Below are 12,996 nucleotides of genomic sequence, written 5' to 3'. Positions count from 1 at the left end.
ACCGACTCCATTAATACCTCTACAACCGCACGTGTCCCCCAACCGCGGTGCTATTGTAAGCTTTACGTCAATAATATTAGGTTCAATTTTCATAATTTTGTGATACTTGGGCTAGGAAACGTAAACTTTCGCGTTTGAATTCCGACTTGGGTTATGTTCGATTACGAGGCGACTAGGCCGAATGCCGTTTTGAGGTCGTTTAGTGATAGCGACGCTAAAATATCTAACTAATAAATGATAATAAAACAGAGTGAGTAATCGTGCTGTCTCTAGTCAGATACGGGCTTCGAAGTCGAATGCGTAATTAAAATAGATACGAACTAGATTAGAAATAGTTCCAAGCGGGTTTCGAAACAAAATGTTGGTACTATACAATACAAACTGCGAGCTGCCAACAATTTATCAGGTTTACTGACCAATGGTTCTTTATATCTTACTATTTGGATGTCTGTGCCGTTGTTAGCACGCAACTTACATCGTAGTAAGAGTAAAAAACAGTCGTAGTGATAAATATTTACGGGATAACTTTGGCATTTATGTGCAGACCTTTTATGGTCCTTGGGTTTTTGCGTAACAAGTGTGAATACAAAATTTTAAACTAGTAGGTATTTAGTAAATACTTAAGTAGTTGTATGCGTGCCATCACGATTTGAGATAAGAATCTATACGATAATGTTATGTAATGTTATGACACGTTCGTTTCACTTATTGTCTTAAATTATGTAGGTAAATGCGTCTGTAATATTTTTCGATAAGTACGTGTTAAGAATATTCCTAAAGTTGCGATGGTTTACCTGCCGCGCCGATGCGATGACGTTGCCTTTACGAATGTGAATATGATTATGATCAAGTTCGTCTGCCCACAATGTCACCACTAGATTTCCATAGTGGATAGTGTTTGTTTTTCTACTAAGAGCATTGTTTGATTTATCGTGTTTATTCTGACATCATGTGAGTATATTACCAATACGTTGTTATTATCATCTGTAGATACCTATCTACCTTGCTATTTTCGAATTGTTTTTGTGAGACCATTGTTATTTTACTAAGCTCCAATAAGAAATTTAATGTTAAGTACCTATAGGTTTGAATAACGAAATTACTTTTACGTTTTTACTAAAAAAAACTTATTCTTCTTAAAGTTCTCTTGCAATGTAAAATACATTCAAATTGTAAAACATGTAGGTACAGATTTCGTTGATTCAATATGAAATACACATCCTACACGTTGCCTTAATTAGATAGCGGTGATCTTATGATGATCTAAGTTTTGCAGGGTGAACGCTCGCTGTGTTTTGATTGAATGAAGGAGCTCTCTTTGATGACATCACTAAAAAACATCGTCTGCATTATGAAAACAATACAAGCGTTTTCAAGTTTGAAATGACACATCTGTGATGTAAAGCTGCATGATTTATGGGGTTATTTGCTTATAAACATTCGTCACTCACTATTTCTTTATCGAAATCTGGTTCATTGACGTTACCTTCCGTTTGCTGATTCAGCTCAATAGACTATATATTTTCGCTCTTTCTAAATATATACTATTCTGTCTTGTAAAGATTTTATCCCAATACATTTAATTAGGCAGAACTCTGTCTAATTAGTTACCCTTATTGGAAATACCCAAGGGATTCATGGAATCTTTTTTATGCATAACTGGTTAACAGCTGATGAATGTAATGGATATCGCAGACATTCAGAAGTTCGCATAATTCCAAAACAATATTGTATTGTAACCAGTAATATAGACTATTTGTAGAATTATAGCTAGGGAAGCCATTCAGTCCGGTTCAGACCAAACGGTGCCATATGGTACAAAAAAAAACAGTTGTATTAAATAACGTAGGTAGAAATATTTTAAAGAAAACAAAGATTTAACTTCTTGGATATTTTGCCTTGCCATATGCGTAAAAATACAAACACCTGTCAAAATATGACGTAACTACCTACTTATTTGCTGATAGTCGTTCGTTAACCAATTTTATCATTGGAATATATTTATTCTTTGGTAAATATTAATCGTACCTAAGCCTCTTACTTTGATCAAGAAGTTATCTAAAATCATTATTTGAGTCACGATGTTTACAAAATCCTATTTTTATCTACTACATATTATTTACCAGGTTCATATTGTATTCATATTCATTCAATTTAATTTATTTATTCATTGCGAAGTCACAAGCTGTTACGTGTTACATACATGGTATTAGGTACATGTGTGACGCCCTGCAAGGGCACAGCAACATAAGAGGTGATAGCAGCTTCAATTATATTAGTATTATAATATCATAGATAGCAAAGGCAAAATAATTTTCCTGCATTTTATGAGCCTTTATTATTACTAAGTTTCCAGCTATGATTCACACTAGTAGCTAGGTCAATCAATTAGCATAGGAGCTGGCAAATCACGCTGCACTACTAACCAGTTGTTTACGGTTCTTTAATGAGATGTTTATGCATGCCAACGGCAGTTTTCTTGGTGACTAATGTACTTTGCTTCGTATTTGTGTAAATTTTATTATATTTCATACTTCTTTCTAATTGGATACGCGAAGAATTACCTTTTAAGGCAACTATATAAACATATCGGGCTGAAGTAATGGTATTCATGTAATAATCTTTACGAGTATACTTGGTGAAATTAGTTGAACTTCGTTTCGTCTCTAAATATTCAATAACAAATTAAAATTTAATACGATAATGTTGAAGGATAGGATTTAATTTATTTCTGAGATACCGTTCGTTCACCCTTTGAGAATGACAAATACTTAAGTATTTGCACAGAAATATGACTTGCAATTTTATTTTGATTCACATTTTAATTCCACTGTCAGTGTGTGCGTCATACTATCAAGTTTGGTCGGTTCAGCTGCCTTTACTATCTTTAAACAAGCTGTCAATCGTATCAACCCCATTATTAGTAATGGCTTCTATGTGAGTCATGTTGGTGTTCCCTGCCTTTCCACAGGGTCACATATGGCTCGTAAGGTTGGATTCACTCATGTGAACGTAATGACTCATTCTGTGTCGCAGGTGTTCCGTATTTGACGTTTCACGCACGTTTTATGTCGAGGGTCGCTGTCCAAGCTAGGAAGTGGAAGCGGGAGCATATTTATAGTGATACTCGGTTTATGCTTATTCCTCTTATTTTTGCCAATATGTACAAAAGAAAGCTTGTTAAGTTCTAAGTTCTCTTTATGTAAGTAGTAAACAATCTTGTAGTCTTAAGAATAAACTTTATAACCTCCACTTTGGTTCCTGTTTTTGCGATTATATACTTTTGCGATGGAATATTTCACTTGATATTAACTCTGAATAATGAGCTGAATCATCCCCATCAATATTCGTTACGTTGTCACTTACACGTCGTACAAGTACGCATACGTAGCCATACAAGTACGTATGGTTGTTAGTGACACTGTAAGGAATACTGAGGGGAAGGATTCAGACCATAATAAATTCTGAGTTTCATGAAAATTTGAATGTTTTTTTAATTCCATACTTTTGCGACAGAAAATTCCACTTGATATCAACTCAGAATTATGAGCCGAATCATCCCTCAAAGTTTTACTAACGGTGTCAATAACACCTTGTACCTATATAATTATTGTTTCACTTTAGCGTTATTCATCATCATCATCTATATTATTTATTTCTCATCATTATTCTTCTCGCTATGCACTCCATGACGTTTTCTACTGTGGCAACTCTTCTTATTACTTTCATGCGATCTTTATGATGATACTATGTAATGTAGCTTCAATGGCTTTCGCTAGTTTCTTATAACTTATTAGTCTATTTGAGGGTGTATCGCCATAATTGTTCACGTCGGTGCACAGATACGTTAGGGGCAAGTTATGACAAATTGTTCCCAAAAAGTGTATTTTTTAGAAACTGTGCGTCACGCGTTTGTCGGTTAACATGCCGTACTAATGAATAATACTAACTTGAAAATTATGACTTAATGTCTTAATTAACGTAGTCATTTGGACATAAATAATCTAATTATTTTCTCCATGACACTTTATTTGTTTTATGATTTTTGACTTCTGTTTCTACAGAACCCTGGGATAAGTTATGAACGGGAGTCACATTAGGACTAGCTTTACACTATTTACATATTTTCTGCCTCTTTTGGGGGAGGTAAGATATACACGCACAACACACATCTACTTACTGGCGCACAAAAACCTCCGTGGTCCAGTGGTTCGATTCCCGGTGAGGACATATCATAAAAATTACTTTGTGGTCCCTAGTTTGGTTAGAACATTACTGGCTGATCACCAGATTGTCCGAAAGTACGATGATCCGTGCTTCGGAAGGCACGTTAAGCCGTTGGCCCCGGTTACTACACCCTGATGTAAGTAAGTAGTCGTTTCATGAGCCATGTTAGAGGCATTTGGCGGCTCAATAGTAACTCTGACACTAGGGTCGATGTGGTCGGTACTTCACCTCACAACCCACACGAAAGAAGAAGACTGCCGTACACTCATACAAAAAATTACGTCTCTATAAACGCATATGAAAAAAAAAACAGTCGAATAAATCATAAAACACGAACCGATCGTTTATGAACTTCAGAAAAGGGGAACACGTGCACTAGGACTCTCGCACTCCCGTATAATTTCTCTAAAGTACAAGCGATAACTTGTTAAAAAACTTTTAATAATAACCTGTTATTTAAAAAGATCAACCGGAGGGGGTATGGAGCATACTCCACCACGCTGCTCCACTGCGGATTGGTAGAGGTGTTTTTACGGCTAATAGCCGGGACCAACGCCTTAACGTGCCCTCCGAAGGCTGTTACCCCCTCCGGTTGATTGAGGGGAGGCCTGCGCCCAGCAGTGAGACGTATATATGCTGGTTATGTATGTTGTGTATTTAAAAAGATGTAATTATGTAGGGATTTTTTATTACGTCTTTAATAGGCCATAACATGCCTACGAAGGCTTTTCTCAAATAAATCTATTAATAGACTCCGGCAATGACGTCAGTTGCCATAACTATAAGGCTGTGTTATGATTGCGTTAATAAAAAGCACAACCATTTGACGGTAGCCGACGGCGTCATTATGACGTCATACGGTCATGGGAAGTCAAAATTTTATATGACGCATCTTCAGATTTTAATAAGCACATTGTTTGTCTTCAATAGAAGAATATTCATTATTGGAGATAACTTCTCTTGCGTCAAAGATTTGACCTTCTGATTAAAGAGGCACTTGAAACAAACATTCATAATAATACGTAACATATTATCATTTTATTGGTCTTGATTCTATGCGGAACACAATTAGACTTAAATTATTTTAACTCTGTCTACTAGACATTTAATAAGATACGACGAATTTATTAAAAACATCATAGAAGGGAAGCTACAAGGAAAGAGAGGAAGGGAAAGACCAAGAAGAGCTTACATGGAACAGATTAAAGAGAAGGCGAACGTCTTGTCTTATAAGGAGGTGAAGGAATTGGTCTTTGATAGACAAGAATGGAGAATGCCACACCGACAAGAGCGTGGCTCTTAAATTATTGGACTGAACACTACTACTTTGAAGAAGAGAATTTATAGATTTGGTAATTATTCTGCTCAAGCTGTAAATAATTCAAGAAGAACTTTCACATAGACATATTTTGTTACCTAATTATAAGGATGATTTCATACGATTTTTCGTTCAACCCAAATATTCAATTCTAGTTGAAATATATGGGCCCATAGTTGTTCTAGAAATAAGCATATAGGATACGATTAAAAATTACGATTACGATTGAATTGAATTATTCGTTAGCTTCATCACAATAACAAGTCTCTCATTATGCGTCACGGTGTCACGGTTCAGTGTAAAGCCCGCTTTAAGCTGACTTTGTGAGTTTGAATTCATATTTGGATCATAGATATTGAGAATTCATATTTTGATCATAGATAATTGATATCATGTGATTTCCAGCATTTGTGCCCGTTTAATGACAATAGGCTCACCCTGCCATGAGGTGTAAACATAGCTGGCGAGAAATGGGTGCATTATTTCTACAGGTTAGGCCTGATGCTATGTTATGACGTGTTGTCGGTCTCTACATTCGTTAGAAAAAAAATCGAATAAGTAAATTGGCATATTCAAACTTGAGGAAGAGGAGCACGTTCAAAAATAACGACTAAATGAGATTATATTACATTAGAATAACGTACGTACGTGGATGAAAAATAATAGGATTACGAAAGCAGTATATAAAGCGATGGTTGATGATAGGGCTGGCAGAAGGAGACCTAGAATGGAGATGTCCTTAGAGAAGGTTCAGTATGATCTACTCTGAACCGGCGTGCGTAAAACAATTGATGAATGTGGAGGAAGCAAGAGAAGTATGTCAGGATCGGAGAAAATGGAATTCCATAGTCTCTGCTTACCCCAGTGGGAAATAGGCATGGGTTTATGTATGTATATGTAGATTAACGTGACTAGACTTCGAAAATCCTTAAAACCGCAGTAGCAGACAGTGATTCATTACATAAATATTATCAATCAGTTCCATTGATAGGAATTCCGTTTAAAAACAGTATGTCTAGACAATAATGAAGGACGTCGGATGTTACGTAAGTATTACACGACAATTTTGGAATGACACACCCCTGGAAGTTAAATTTAAACTATGACGTGTCCATTCACTTAATAACTTAACCGTTAGGGATGCAATGGCTGACTCACTGCTCTGACTCACTTGGATCAGCTATTGATGTTTCCTGATTCGATGGGGTTATTATTCAATAGATAAGTACTTTTTTTATTTAACTTGATTGAATTTGCTTCTTTTGTTTCAGATAGGAAGTACAAAAGCTTTAACGGTAAGGAGATTTCTTTAATATTTTTTTTTGTAGGTAATTATTATACAGGATGTTAGTGACATCGTAACGAATACTGAGGGACATGATTCAGACCATTACTCTGAGTTAATATCAAGTGGAATTTGTCGTCGCAAAATTCACGACTTTTTTGTGTTTTTTTTTTAATTATTTTCAATTCTATACTTTTACGATGGAAAATTCCGCTTGATATTAACTCGGAATAATGGCCTGAATCATCCTTCAAAGTTTTCGTAACGATGTCACTAACACCCTGTATGAAACAAGAATGTACAATGACATAGGTATAGTAGCGTTTTTTTTCTTTTTTTTTAATTTATTTAGCGTAAGCATTTTGGTAAATTTAAATATAAATAAAACAATAATTCGTTGTGACTTGACTTAAGAACTGGTAAGAAGATGTGTAACAGTAAACCAGTGTAATAAAAGCAATATTATAAATTACATCTTCAATATGCTGATCAATCGAACTCCATTGTCCTAGTGATTCTCATTGTCTTTGCAATTTAAAGGCAACTTTGCATCACGACCTATTTCATAAGTACAACATCAGGATTTCCAAGCAATGACACACCCTCCATTAACCCAGAGGACCACAATGTATTATGACGTGTCCTTTTTGGTCACTGACCACTAGCCACTGGCTTAGGGATGTCTGACTGACTCACTCACTCCTGACTCATCAAGGATCAACGTTGCCATCGATTGTTTTATCACCTGATGATTAATAGGAATGACTTATAGTATTGTAATTGTTTGATTAGAATTCTAAACATTATTGAAGCCCTCAATGGCAGAGAATATGAATGGAAACGATTCATCTACACGTGTTCAGTGGCTATTCAATCTAATAACTTTGCTATTAATAAACTGTCGATTACAGATTAGTTAGGTATTCAAAAGGATTTATAGGCATATGTAGGAGATATTTTAGTAATTCGTAACACACCAGCGTCGTGGTTAAATCAAATCATACACCTAATAAAACATGACCGACAAGAATAAAATAGTGGAAAACAATAAATAAGAATGTATCGCTTTTTACCCTTTCACGGACAGAGATCATGGGTCATCGATGGTTCATAATAGGTAATATGACACCTTGGAATCGGAACGTCATTAGACGTTCTATCCTTGTACCTAAGTGTTAAAGTGCCTGAGTAATTGTTTAATACATAATATATGGTTTTTTTATATATATTTTTAGTTTTATTTTATGAGTAAATGTAATTTTATTATGTGGCATCCTAAAAATTTTAAAAACATTTTTCTTTCATTAAAATGAAAAAGTGTGCGAATTGTATAGCATCTGACACTGTTCCTTTTAACGGGTACAATGGTAGCTATTTTGGTAACAAAATTATTCGCGATTTGCTTTGACGTAACGGTGAGTCAGAAAGGTCAGGGACGGCAACCGACCACAACGCAAATACGAAAACCTCATAAAGTGAGTTAATAGCATCACCTGCAAAACGAAAGTTAAAAAGATAATTTGGCGCATAAAACCTTTGGTTATGTAATTACTGTAACCACTGTAACACGGGAGTTTTAAGTTAAATTAAACACTGACAAAAATATTTTCTTTGCACTTACCCGCATAACTTCGGTCTTTTTTTTTGACGTAACTTATTACAGATTTGCCGCAGATGGCACTAACTACTTGGCCGGACAAATGGAAAGCACTGAGGGCTCTCACCCGGTATAAAATTTAAGACAACAGGCCTGAGGGTGCCTAGTTGGGCGCGAACCTCGGCTTAGGGCGTCGTCTGAGAGAAAGAATATTTGAAAGAATGAATCGACCCCAGTGGGTTGATAGCGACATAACTTCGGTCACACAGTTACTACATACATACATAAAGTTACGTCTATTTCCCACCGGGGTAAGCGCAGACTATGAAAAAATCAAGTTGCTATGAACCTGACGTTCTGACTTCCTTTACATCCATCATTCGTTTCATACACGCACGCCGGAGTACATCTTCCTCCTTTTTTAAGGACTTCGGCAATTTGGTCAATATACCTACGTTCTTCTATGTGTAAACCTAACTACAGAGATACGACCTTTTTGTAACTAAAATGTAAAGGCGAAAATTAAAGATTAATGAGTCCGTACAATGCAGTAGAGGCAATATCCAGAAGAGTCACAATACCTACTATTTAATCATATAAAACCCGTGCATTTTTAATGGAAAAAAAGTTCGGTTATGCGTGAGTACTTAGTTTCTTTTACAAAGGACGTACTCGTCGGAGTAACGGCCGACGCTGATATACCTACCTAGTTCTATATTCCAGACACTCCATACATAAGTCTTTTTTTTTTGTGTGTTACAACATCGTAAAGAAAATGTACCTACTAGTAAAAAGTACAATTAACAAATTCTTTCCATACTAGTCATAATATTCGGAAATCCACACCAATTTAGCGTATCCCATCCGAGCGTACGCACAGGAATTCACATACGTGCTTGCACAACTAAGTCACCGACATTCACAATATGCTTCTTGAATTTTGAGGTTTGTACCCTACATGACCTCATCTTCCGTGGAAGTTGGAATGAATCAATTAATTTGCATCACATCAGCGTCACAGGACATACTTATGTCATTAGTAAGGTAAACATTAATGTACTTAAACTGTGACTCATGAAACTTAAAAAGGATACAGGCCATGTGAACGAGTGACCGAGTTCGTTAAGCGGTCAGTATAAGGATGTTAGGAGATCGTGTATCCGAAACTTTAGTCAATATATCCGAAAAATATATACTTAATAGGAAAAAAGAAGAATAATGGAAACCGTGGTAGAGCAGTCGGTAGAACGCTTGCCTCTCACTTTGAGGTCGCAGGTTCGAATCCAGCTCAGGCCTAAAAACCAATTATTGTCGAATTTGTTTTGGAATTCATGTTTGGATCATAAATGATTATCACGTGCTCAGAGGTGAAGAAAAGCATCTTGAGGAAACCAACATTCCCGAGAAACGCATTTTCGCAGACAGGCAGTCGCTTCTGTAAAAAACGGGTCCTGACAAATTTTCAGGTTAGGTAAACAGATCCTGTGAAAAACGGAATAATGCTAAGGAGATGATGAAAATACTTAACAGAAAAGGAAAACTGAATAAGATTTACTTCTAATTGTTTCGATGGATTTTAAGATTTGGCAGCAATGCTGTGCATTTTTATGACACCACGATGGCTAGGCAGACAAAATAAGACCTTCAAAAATGTGAAACCTTTACGTTTTCTTGGTAAAAATAGGTTAATTGTTTTTTTTTTTTTTGAAAAAATATTTCTGTGTGTAGTGTACCTACTTTACAAAGAAAAACTAAACTTAATAACAATCATTCATCACTCAACAAAACAAATTTACTAATTGTCTTCCTCAAAATAAAAACTTAATTATCCGTAACAATTTTAGTACCTACTTCCTTGACAACACTAGCAAAAAGATACCATCACCAGGTGAATGACTCAATGAGTCATTCTTTCTCAACACTACAACTTGGCGTTCTTGAAAGGTCGCAGAGTTGGGCCAATTATTATTACTTGTGTTGTGAACATGTGAATTATTTTTATGGTGGGATAATTTTTATAAGACAAAGCATAGATATTACGTTACTGGCGTTGAATAGATTGGTAATTATTTAAACGTTCATAGGGGTAGGTCAGATCTTTTATAAGGGAAAAACAACGCCGATCAACTGTAAAAAAATATAGGCTTAAAAATATTTCGTCCTTGTTTTCTTATTAAGAGCAAATGTGAGCATATTTTAATAGCAAAAGACAATACCTTATGGATTTTTTAAAGTTTAGAGCAACTAAGCATTTATGTATAACCTTAAATACTTTACATACCATTTAGCTATTTTTGGGTCAGCTTAAAAGGTTACTTTCATTCCACTTTAGACCTACTCTAAACGGCGTGCATGCGTGAAGTCTTTGATGATGTGGAAGTGGAAGACGCGAAAGTAATATGTCAGGATCGTACTAAGTGGTATTCCGTGGACTCTACCTACCCCAACAGGAAATAGGCGTGATCTTATGTATGTATGTACTTTAGACCTGCGCTGCGTCTCTAGTGTCGAAGCTCATTGAATGGTATGAGTAAGAGGTATTGTACCATACTCTGGCATACTTTCACTGATACTGTGGGTGGTTGATATAAGCATAGGTTGGGTGGACCGGTCTCTGAGTAAAGCTTGAACAGAAAGTTAAGATGACAAAGTAACAAAAAGATGCACAGCTTTGACTAGTTTCGTAGTATTTCGTAAGTATCACCGCCTTACTCGGCAGAAGTCCTAGTACGGCTTTGAAATAGACTAGTCTGGAAGCCTTCCTACTCACGTCAGACAGAGTTATCTATGCGGGACGGAAGGCAAGAAGGAAACCATTGCTCTATTTTTCCCTAAAACAACAACACGACAAGAGCGTGGCTCTTAAATTAGTGATGATGACCACCTTACTATAAAACGAAGACTAAATATAATAACAGATTTAAAATATAGTCTGCGCCACGAAACAAGTCCTCGGATTTTAAGGGAACGAAATTGACAAGTCATAGTTCTATGCGGAATCTGAGATACTAGTATCGCGGTTGCGGGACTTATTTCGTTGCGCAGATTATATTTAAAACCTGGTATTATCTTTAGTCCTCGTTTTGTAGTAAGGCGGTAGATCTTTTGTTAGACTTTGTATCAAGTTGTCCTCTGATTACTTGTGACTCTTCCTACCTTGTCCATAAAGGGTATCTAAATATATAAAAGGAGAAACTGACTGACTGACATATCAACGCACAGCCTAAACGGCTAAACGTAGGCACTTGAAATTTGGAAGGAACGTAGCTTAGGGACCGTAGAGGTGCACTAAGAAAGGAATTACCGAAATTCCCACGGGAATGGGAATTAGCGGGAAAAATCCTTCCACGCGGACGCGGAAGTCGCGGGCAAAAGCTAGTGTTTGTATATTTTTCAAATTTAAATTATTGTGTTGCTATGCTAGAACAGATAAAATACGAAATTAAAAACAAGAACGATACATAATTTGATTACTTGCTCTGCCGTTTTAGTAGTAGTTATTATAATTATAATCGTGTTATGTATAAGTTTATGAATGTGTGGACCGAGTCATAAATTTAAATAGATAGCTTTTATCTTTCGTAATTTATAAACTATTACTCTACTTTTCCATGATTACACAATCAATTGAAGTAGTATAAATAATTTCTATGATACATGTTTCTAGAAACGCAGTGTAATAAAATGATAAAATAAATTATATTAACTATTAGTTAGATTGCCTATTAGCGTTCAAGGTCGAACGCGGTTTTTATGTTCATTTTCAGTTGCAATATCATATTGAATCAAGGTTTTTAGTCTACTGGGCTACAAAATTATGACCTACAAACTTATAAAGATAAAAGGCACAAATATAAGTACGTACTAAATAAACTTTTTATTATTATTATTATTACTAAATTTAAAGATATTTGAGTTTTATTTTTATAATGAGTATGTATGTAGTCGTTCTAATATTTAAGCCACCTCATAACCCACACGATTGAAGAATTTATTTTATTAATAATATAAAAACTTTATTTTATTTTGTCATGTTACATGTATGGGAAAAGTATACGTATAATTCTCGAAAGATTTGACTAGACACATGATGCTAATGAATTGTATTTGACACCTGGCTATGATGATGTCATACTAACTGTATGGCTAGACAGGGCGAAAACTATAAACAAGTAAGATGAATCAGGAAGGTGAGGCGCATTCCAGTGAGATGAGATATTAAAGAAAAGAAATGTTACTGACCATATAAAAATATTAGTCAAGTTGTGATATCCGTTTTAAAGTTATTCACACCACGAGGTGACTCCACCATTCATTTAGAAATTTATCCCGATAGCAATTACTTATTTATTACGTAAAATAAGAAATGCAAAAGAAATCAAATATAGCAATGTCTAAACTAATCTAGCATAGTTGATCCCATTACTGCTAGACCGATATTAAGATCGTGGAATACCCCAAACACAATGGCTTGAGGACCTTGACTCCAACTGGCGAAAACCGCAGGAACCCGCAAAATTTTAAACGAACGGGAGGCCTGTTTTGTCCCAGCTGATGCCTCTACACATA

The 12,996-nt window shown here is 35.6% G+C and overlaps 1 protein-coding gene across 1 annotated transcript in view; it reads right to left on the bottom strand.

The window, feature by feature from the left end:
- LOC126370947 (uncharacterized) overlaps positions 1-12,996 on the bottom strand; it is a 195,769-nt gene that overhangs the window by 15,036 nt on the left and 167,737 nt on the right. The window lies entirely within an intron of this gene.

The sequence above is a fragment of the Pectinophora gossypiella genome, chromosome 11 (genome assembly GCF_024362695.1).
Source record: "Pectinophora gossypiella chromosome 11, ilPecGoss1.1, whole genome shotgun sequence".
NCBI lineage: Eukaryota > Metazoa > Arthropoda > Insecta > Lepidoptera > Gelechiidae > Pectinophora > Pectinophora gossypiella.
This window is presented reverse-complemented; position numbering and strand designations above follow the sequence as displayed.